The sequence below is a fragment of the Stegodyphus dumicola genome, chromosome 1, assembly GCF_044657685.1.
Source record: "Stegodyphus dumicola isolate Sdum_Otavi_A_Nest chromosome 1, ASM4465768v1".
Lineage (NCBI taxonomy): Eukaryota > Metazoa > Arthropoda > Arachnida > Araneae > Eresidae > Stegodyphus > Stegodyphus dumicola.
In genome coordinates this window covers 210,405,170-210,413,985 of record NC_140768.1, presented here as the reverse complement: position 1 = coordinate 210,413,985, position 8,816 = coordinate 210,405,170, and the positions used below count along the sequence as shown (strand labels likewise).

The 8,816-nt window shown below is 33.2% G+C and overlaps 1 pseudogene; it reads left to right on the top strand.

Annotated features, from left to right (window-relative positions):
- The first annotated feature begins 8,264 nt into the window (after positions 1-8,264).
- Positions 8,265-8,407, top strand: LOC146999453 (5.8S ribosomal RNA; annotated as a pseudogene).
- The last annotated feature ends 409 nt before the right edge of the window (positions 8,408-8,816 follow it).

Here is an 8,816-nt window from a genome sequence, read left to right as displayed (position 1 = left end):
ACCCAACTTGCTTTTACAATATCCAACACTTCTGGCTTAACTTACATTCGTAATGTTGAAATAGAATAAAATGTAATAGATTAGAATAGCGGCTCACAGGATTAAAGAAACGCTCAGGAAAGGCTCTGGTTTGTAGGAAACCGGCGAGACAAGCGTGATAGTTAGATGCGCTCAAAGCCGCAGAATCAAATCGCTAATAATTCACGGTAAAACATGGCCTCAAGTAAGCAGAACACGCTCTAAAATCAGCCTGTGAAACCTTTGCTTAAATATTACTTCTTTCTCCCTCAATCTGAATAAATGTTCGATATCTCAGTTACATTCTGGCACGAAAAGGTGTGGCTTAAAAAGGACTGACAGAAAAGAACTTTAACTTAAAATTATAAAGTGTTTTCTCCCTCCTTTCTGCATGCCTTCGTGGTCTAACGGTAAAGTATTCAGCGCGTATTCGCGTATTCAAGAGGTCTAGGTTCGCGTTCCGGTGAGAGCATTGCACACTTTTTTAATCTCCTGCTTCAAAAAATTCTAATAACTCAACACTGGCACTCGAACTAAAAAAGGTGGTGGAGGATAATTCTTCACCACCAGGGTTTGGCGATCGTTTCCCTATTCCCCAGTCACCCTTTAAAAGGGGGGTATGTAAAATATTTTTTCCTTCTTTCTGCATGCGTTTGTGGTGGAACGGTAGCACACCCATTAAGTATTCGAGAGGTGCAGGTTCGAGTCCTGGGGAGGGCATTACTCATTTTTCACTTCTCCAACGTCAAAAATAACATAATGACTACAAAATATTAGTTAAAAATAAATAGCTAATTCCCCACAGTACAAACAAAGGATTGTTTTATGTCCGATGTTTACAGAATAAATTTCATTTAGATAATCATTTCTTACATCAATGAAATTTTTTCTTCAACTTTTTTTCCCATGACTCTCAAAAGTCTTAATCAAGTCTTAATCAAGACAAAGCAACAAATATCCCTGGAAATTTTACGCAAAGCTCTAGTATGGAAATCTTGACGCAGATTTACAGTCCAGAAAAAAGGCTATCAGTTCGAACATTAGGAAAAATACTCCTTATATTTTAAACATCAATTAAGCTGCTCCAAAATCGCTTCAGAAATATGTAAGTAGCCTCCATAATACGAAATCACTTTTTTCACAAATATTTTTCTATCATACCATCTATTTCTTCTAAAGAAGTCGGTATACTTACGTAGAAATATAATAAAATATGAAAAGGCTGTAGGGAGGTGTGTAAAAGAGCCATTAAAGCGCTCCAAAAAACTGATATTATCTTACTTCCAAATATCATTACACGTTTTCTCAGAAATATTCTTTTTCGAAGAAATGGAACCATACTACTTATTATAATCATTTTTCTAAAACAAGGAAATATGTCTTCTCATTAAGAAATAAGAGATCAGTTTGCTGTCTGTCTGTGAAAATTTCATATGCAAATAATTAGCAGAACACTTCAGCAGTTTGATTAGTAATAATCATACGGCTGCTCCTCAAGCTTTGAAAATGTAGATGAAACATTTGACAACGATTCCAACCAGAGTCATTCCTAGATATATTTTTTATCTAAAAGGTAAACAAGAGCCTTTGTATGAAGTTAAATTAACTATATTTATAGACTGCCTTAATCATAAAACCATAATTCCTATGATATTTTAATCATTACTTTTTTCTACTCAGAAATATAATAAATGTAACGATTTATAATTTTAACTGAAAATATCAAGATATATCTTTTTAATAAATAGTAGTATAATTGATATAACAACGCTGCACTAATTTTCAAATTTTTGTACTTTTGTTATTTAATTTTTGTGCTTTTAGAGAAACAAATTCCTGAAATTTGAAATAAAAATGTTTGAAAAAAAAATTCTTGACTAAAATATTTTTTTGAAGTTTTTGAAGTTTTCTTCCTTTTATTAATAGCAACTCACAATGTAAAATATAGTCTTTATACAGTTTTTTAATTCAGATATAACTGAACTGTATTCCTGAGTTGCCTTTAAAAAAATTTCATCTTGCCTTTATGTCCAAAATTACTCAAATAGCGGATTTTTGGAGCCTTATGTCATTTGGATATTTTCGTGCTAAATTATGAAAGGTGCCTTTTTTATGATACCTAAATCCAATAACAGTAGTCCGCCAGTAGAGCGGTAAAAAGAGCGGTAAAATCATCTGCAAAGTGGTAATTCAGCACAAAGTCTGGTGAAGAGACTGGCTAGATGACAGTTTTTGTGGTTTTCTTTATGTGTAACGTAAAAGCGAACCAGGTTTCCGTGCATCGTTCTTCAGGATAGTATACTTTTCTATAGCAAATAACCCTGTTGTATGATCATAATTCAATCTAATGTTGTTAATTACTGACCAGTTAGGAAATGGAAATAGCAAGATGGCTCGTTAAATTTTTAATATATGAATTCAGTGACCATATTGAAATAGCTATCACTGCTTTAATTTCTACTGCGAAAAACACTTTTCCAAAAACATTAATTCTTTTTCTTTTTCTTTAAATTCTTTTGGTATACTCAAATGATAAATTTTCTAAATTTAACAGTTTAAAGTTTCACATTTCTCAAAAGTATTTTCTGTTATTTTCAGGGAAAAAATAAAAAGCAAGAAGAAAACATGGAAAGATTCAAATTGTAATGATGCACCTGATGAGGATTTGTTAAGGTTTTTTATGCTGTCGCTGAGCATCTCTAGTAACAAATCTGCTCCTGGAATCACTTCTGTTAGCTCAATTTTTTGTCTTTTTAGCTTTATTAGTAAGCATCACTTTCTTCTCACTTACGACGCATAAAACTCAAGAGGAAAATCATAAAATATCTAAAAACATATATCAGAATTCTCGCTAGAGCATTAAGGATTGCCCAACTTTTATACATGTATAAATATTTTATATCTATCTCTATCTATATATATATGTATCAGTGTGCGTGTGTATTTGTCTTATTATTTCCTTGAAAAACTAGCCGCTCGAGTGGCCACCAGCCTAAATGAACTATAAAAAAGAAAAGAAAATATATAATGATTTTAATGAGGCCCTCTAGATTCATTTCATAAAAATATTGAATTCTTATAATTAGGCATTTCATGACCTAAATGCATTTTTATTTAAATCAATCAGATTAAAAAATAGAAAAAGTATTTTTAAAGATTTCTTTTATTGCTTTTGAAACGCCCGTTTGCTACTCAGTAACCGAAAGATTAAATTTGAAAGTTACACATCTTACGATTTACTGAATGGCAACAGGCGGATATTCAGTATTCAAATAGTCGATTTGTGAATTAAAATTGAAAGAGAAATTCGACAAAATCTATGACACCATTCTGACTTGCGCCGCCCAGCCGATACAGTGGTTAATGACCTTGAGTGCGGTAACTATGGGCCCGGGTTCGAATCTTGGAGAAGGCTTTTAATTATAGCCTCCTGAAATAATTTAGAATTTGATGCATTTATATAAATATTAAGCAATAATGACGAAATGAAAATTACATAAAGTAAGGGATAATTCTTTTCCCTTCCCACTTTAAATATTAATTTGTAAATAATGAAGTAAGTTATTGATATAGTTTGGTTACTTAGTTAAGAAGTACATGAGAGTGTTCTTTGTGAAAAAGAATTGATGACTTCATGAAGGCATTTCTAAGGGAAACTGGCTCGTATTTAAGTCATAGTGAAAAATGTGAAAATTCCCATTCACTAGGATTTGAATCAGGTTCGAACTACCAGAGTTCAGTGGTTTAATCAACTCAGATGCTAGTAGGCAATTAGTTTCCCGATTACAATTACTTCCAAAGAACTTTAATTATTACTAAATACTACATCTTATCCTTTGTAATTTAATGTAATTTTTGTAATTTGAAATTGAATCTTTCCATGTGTCCGAATTCCTTTGAGAGGTATGTGAGCCTTTCCGATTCAACATCTGCTCTTCGGGTTTTATTATCTTGTGAGAAGCGTAAACGCCTTTGAGTCCAGCAGCGTTGATCTCTTTTTGAGAGAATTCAAGATAAAGTGTCTTTCCAGTGGGTAGCTTTCCCTCAGGGTATTGAAGGAAATGAGAAAGCGGACTTTTTTGCAAAAAGAGGTTGAAACCAAATAAAAATTTGCACTTTCATTCTTCAAATCTGGAGATTAAAAGAATCTTCAGACGGTCCTTTCATACAGTCAGACGGTCCTTTCATACTCCACTTTTCCTGTATGAAATTCTGGAGTGGCCTCAGATGTTGTTCCAGATGCTCCTCGCTCAGCTGCTGTGACCGCTTTTAGATTGTTGATTGGACAGACCTCTCTCCGTGCCCATTTCTTTCGTTTTTATACTTTTGACTGTTCTGAATGTATTTTGCGTTTAACTGCACAAGGTATGACCGCTGCTTATACTGACGAATGTTCCGCATTATCTTATTTTTTAATAGTCTTGTGAAAAATATTGGAAAGCAAGCAACCTAATGACCTAGGGCTAACAGGCTGGCATTTGATAAATAAAATTCATGCACTGTAAAACCTGATTACTCGAAGCTGAAAAAGTCTGAACTTTAAAGGCGAATTTTTTCAGGGAAAACTGCAGTTAGAATTGTGAATAATAAAAGAAAGTACAGAGTCATTAATGACAACGTTCATGCTATTTGTTATTATGCATAGTTCATTACTATACATGGGAATCAGCAACAATAAACTTAACACTAGAAAATAGTGAATGGAACCTTAGAACTTTCAAGAATAAATTAATGTAATTAAGTATTTTCTTTATTCTGCTAGTTAATTAATGAAAAAATATTTCATAATTCTTTCTGTTAATTAGCATAAACCATATAATAAAAGATGTTTGCGAAATTAACGTGATTGAAGGAAAGAAATAAAATAAATCAGTTAAAAATTATCTTAATATGAATTAATATTAAGATAATTTTGCTGCCTTTTGCTTACACATTATGCTGTGTCAAATGTAAATAAAAAGGCATCATCCTGCCTGAAAAAATGATTTTGAAGGATGAGTAATGGAAATCAAGCAGCCAGGAATATAGCAATGAGAACGAAAGCGATATCAAGAACATGGTGGTTTTAAATGATCGTACATTGTGCTAACAAAGTTTCATTACTTTTGAAATATTTATAATATTTTTATTATATTAAAGCTGTGCTTCTTGATGCATTTCAGATTAATAATTCTAATTTCGTTCTTAAAATGAATACCCAAAATTTTCAGAGCTAATTTGACGTCCCTTCTACGTGTTCACTTGAAGCAAATGCCTCACCTACTTTTTACTACTACTACTACCCTTTGTCTCGGGTCTACTTCCAAGAAAGACGAAGCAATAAAAGTGCTTGCTCGAATTCGGAAAGCATTTGATTCGGTTAGATTACGTCAGTCTCATATACAAGGCGCTACAATTATTTCTTCAGGATAGAATAATCGGGTTACTGAGTAATTACTTTAATTAAAGGGCATTTGAATCGAAAAGAGGCACATTTCTATGAGCTATTAAAATTACCAAAGCGAAAGTCCGGCCTGGTCTTTCATAAGATTTAAACGTTAAAATACTTTCATTAGTGATTTTTAGAAGAATGTTCAGAAGAATCATATTTTTAGAAGGGTCTATGCGATTATGGAAAACTATGCAGATGTAACGATGAGACCATGACTCTCTTGCTCTGAAAACTATTAATAAGGAATATGTTATAAGTAAAATACAACTTTCGTTAAAAAATACAGTTATTGTTAAAGGTTAGGGTAATTAGTTTAATGTTTCAAGAACATCTTATTGCAAAATCGTGCTTTTTTTTATCAAACCAGTAAAACAAAGGAGAGGAATAAGGATATTATAATCTTTCCAATTTACCTATAATTATAATCACCTAAGATGTCATCCTAAATTCATAACTCTAACTCCAGTTCTATATATTAGAGAGGCAACAAATAAAGAGATCAGTGCGCTAATGAATATCACGCACTTAATCATACGACTCTCTAGTTAAAAATCTAAGAAAATAATTAAATCTTACACATTTTCGCTGTAGGATCGAACACTAGTATCTATTACCATCGCCACTTCTACCCCTTATTTTGTGTCACTTTTAAGAATTTCAAGTATACAGATATTATGAATGTCTGAGAACAATTCAAACTTCAAACAAATATATAATATCTCCCATGATACCAACTGGTTACCCAGTACCAGTTTGTACCATGATACCGGTTGGTACCATGATATCATGTATTCGGTACTATGATTCCATACCAACTGGTTAATGCCTCACAGCGACCTTTGCCAAAAACTCGAAATTTTGCCTTCTGATTATTCTCAGGAGCGAGAGTCATCGCATTTCCATTGGCAAAATATCAATCATTACAGCCCTCTAGTGTAAAATTTCAAGTGATTTTGATTTCCAGCTGAAAAAGAAATTAAAACTTGTATTGCACAGAAAATCTGCAATCCGTGATGAAGAGTTGAATTACGTACGATAGATATTAGTATGCTAAGTAATCCCTGTGAAAAATCCAAATTCCCATGGATGTAATGAGAGCTTTCTCCTCTGCGTATTAATGAGATCAATAAAATGTCTAATTTTTCTGAAACCGCTGGAATTCATTCTCTTGGAATATCGTTAAAAGAATTAATTGCCTAAAAGTTTTAATTTTTTCTTCATTACTGCAAAAATTATTGGCCTTTTTATCGCATCTTTCCTTGAAACTATGAAACTTCAAAAATTAGCATCTGCTCTTTTCCGTATAATAATGTGTCATTAAATAGTGCTTTTTCACATTGTAGATTTCATTTAAATTCACTTTCTGTGAAAACTAAAAGAGGAGTAACTTCACAGAAAAGAGCTTTAAAAGTATCCTTTATTAACTCTTTAAAATTTACAACGCGTCAACTCGACGCTAAGGCTGCTATCACATATATACAATATTTATTGCCGAAACATAACGTTAGAAGGAACAATTCTAGGAAGTGAGCTTCCGCGAAATCGGGTTACCATCTTTACTTGGTAAACAGGCTGAAAGCCAAACAAGAATCAGTTATCGCTCAGACTGGCGAAAGTGACGTTTCCTTTCATGTGACGATTGCTTTTCCGTGCTGTATTTTATGTCGCTCACACTCTTTTCGTTTTAAACTTTATTGTCAGTTATGGAAATTAATAGAAAGGCAATAGCTATTTAGTAAATCACTTTTATCTTGACTCTGACGATTCTAAAAGCTAAAGAGAAAAAACGTGCAAAGAGAAGTCCTATTCTTTGTAATGATCTGTTGTATATATTTGATTTTATTACTGTAAATAGCTGTTTTGTAGCCATATATTTATTTAATTACTTTTATGTGCATGGTATAATGCCATTTACTGATATTTCTTTTGTGATGAGTCAAAAATTTTTATTTTATCCCCAAAATGTTAAATAATTGCTCAATTTTTTTGTTTAAATTCACAAGTATAGTTACAAATGCAAAGGTTGTGTGTAAATCGGTGAATTTTAATGACTAGCCTAATGCACAAAATGCACTTCAATTATTTTTCAACTGTGTGTTCCATATCAATGATAATGTCCAAAGAACGGATGACTAAAGTTGTTGACAATTACATAATCTTTATATGAATTAGAAGTAACTTTTTGGCAATTTTTTAAATAAACTTTTGGCAATGTTCATTTTTGCATTCATACATATATTCATACATACATTCATTCATACACACACACATCTAATAAGTCATATGTTTACCTACACATAGCGAGAGAGATGCGATGGTTTAGAAGTTGTTAATGTATGTTTATTAGTATTAATGTAATGAATAAGATTTTTATTAATGAATATATATACAAATGTTTTTCATCATTTATAATAATAAATTCATAAATTTCCAATGTAGGATGCACCTGCAAAGAGAATCTGCCCAAGCACAAAATTATCAGCCTAGTAAATTTTGATCCCAAGCGGTTTCGTACCTACATCGACTTGCCTAATAACTTATATTCCCGTCGCATTACGACAACTAGAGGGAAGTTTCAGACTTTCGGATCCGATTCTAGGCTCAAAGAGTACCGCCGTAGAAGATGAAAAGCCTCGCAGGTGCGTTATCTCTGGTAAGCCCAGCTGAAGGAAGAGCTACGGAAAACTGGCGACTTATGTCGACTTCTATGAGTCTTTCCGTGAATCGAATTCCTCGAAAGGGGAGGTACTGAACCTTCCTTCACATATTTCTAATGCAAATAGAGCTCCTCTGGGTTCTTATAAATGAAAATGACAAATCTGAGCAGTGGATCACTGGGCTCACAGGTTAACGAAGAACGAAGCCAGCTATAAAACTTGGTAAAAACTGCAGAACATATTGAGAACGGATTTTTCGAACGCGCATTGCGGGCTCGAGTAATAGCCTGTCTGACGGTCGGATTAAATTTGCCGAAATTTGCCAATTCCTACTTGGTCGTATCAGACGTGAAACTCCATCTACCTAAAGTCTCGCATTCCCTTGGCCGAGAAGCTTACCACTTAAGAGGTCACTCGAGGACAGGAGAGACGATACTAAAGAAGATGGTACCCAGGAGGTACCTCATAATAATAAGCCGATCTGAGTCCAGCTGAGGTTACGATCCTTGATGACAATCGTCGGAGATTTAAACGAAAGTCCAGCTACGGAAATCCTTAATGTTGTTCTATTTGGGTTTATTCTCGGTGTTTCATGGTGTATCTTCCATAGGAAAGGTTTCACATTCTTTATTTTGGGCACTCAGTTCTTTGAGGGTACCATTTTCCGTAAGAAGGGTTCCTCAATAAAAGTTTTATGCAGGCATTTAAAC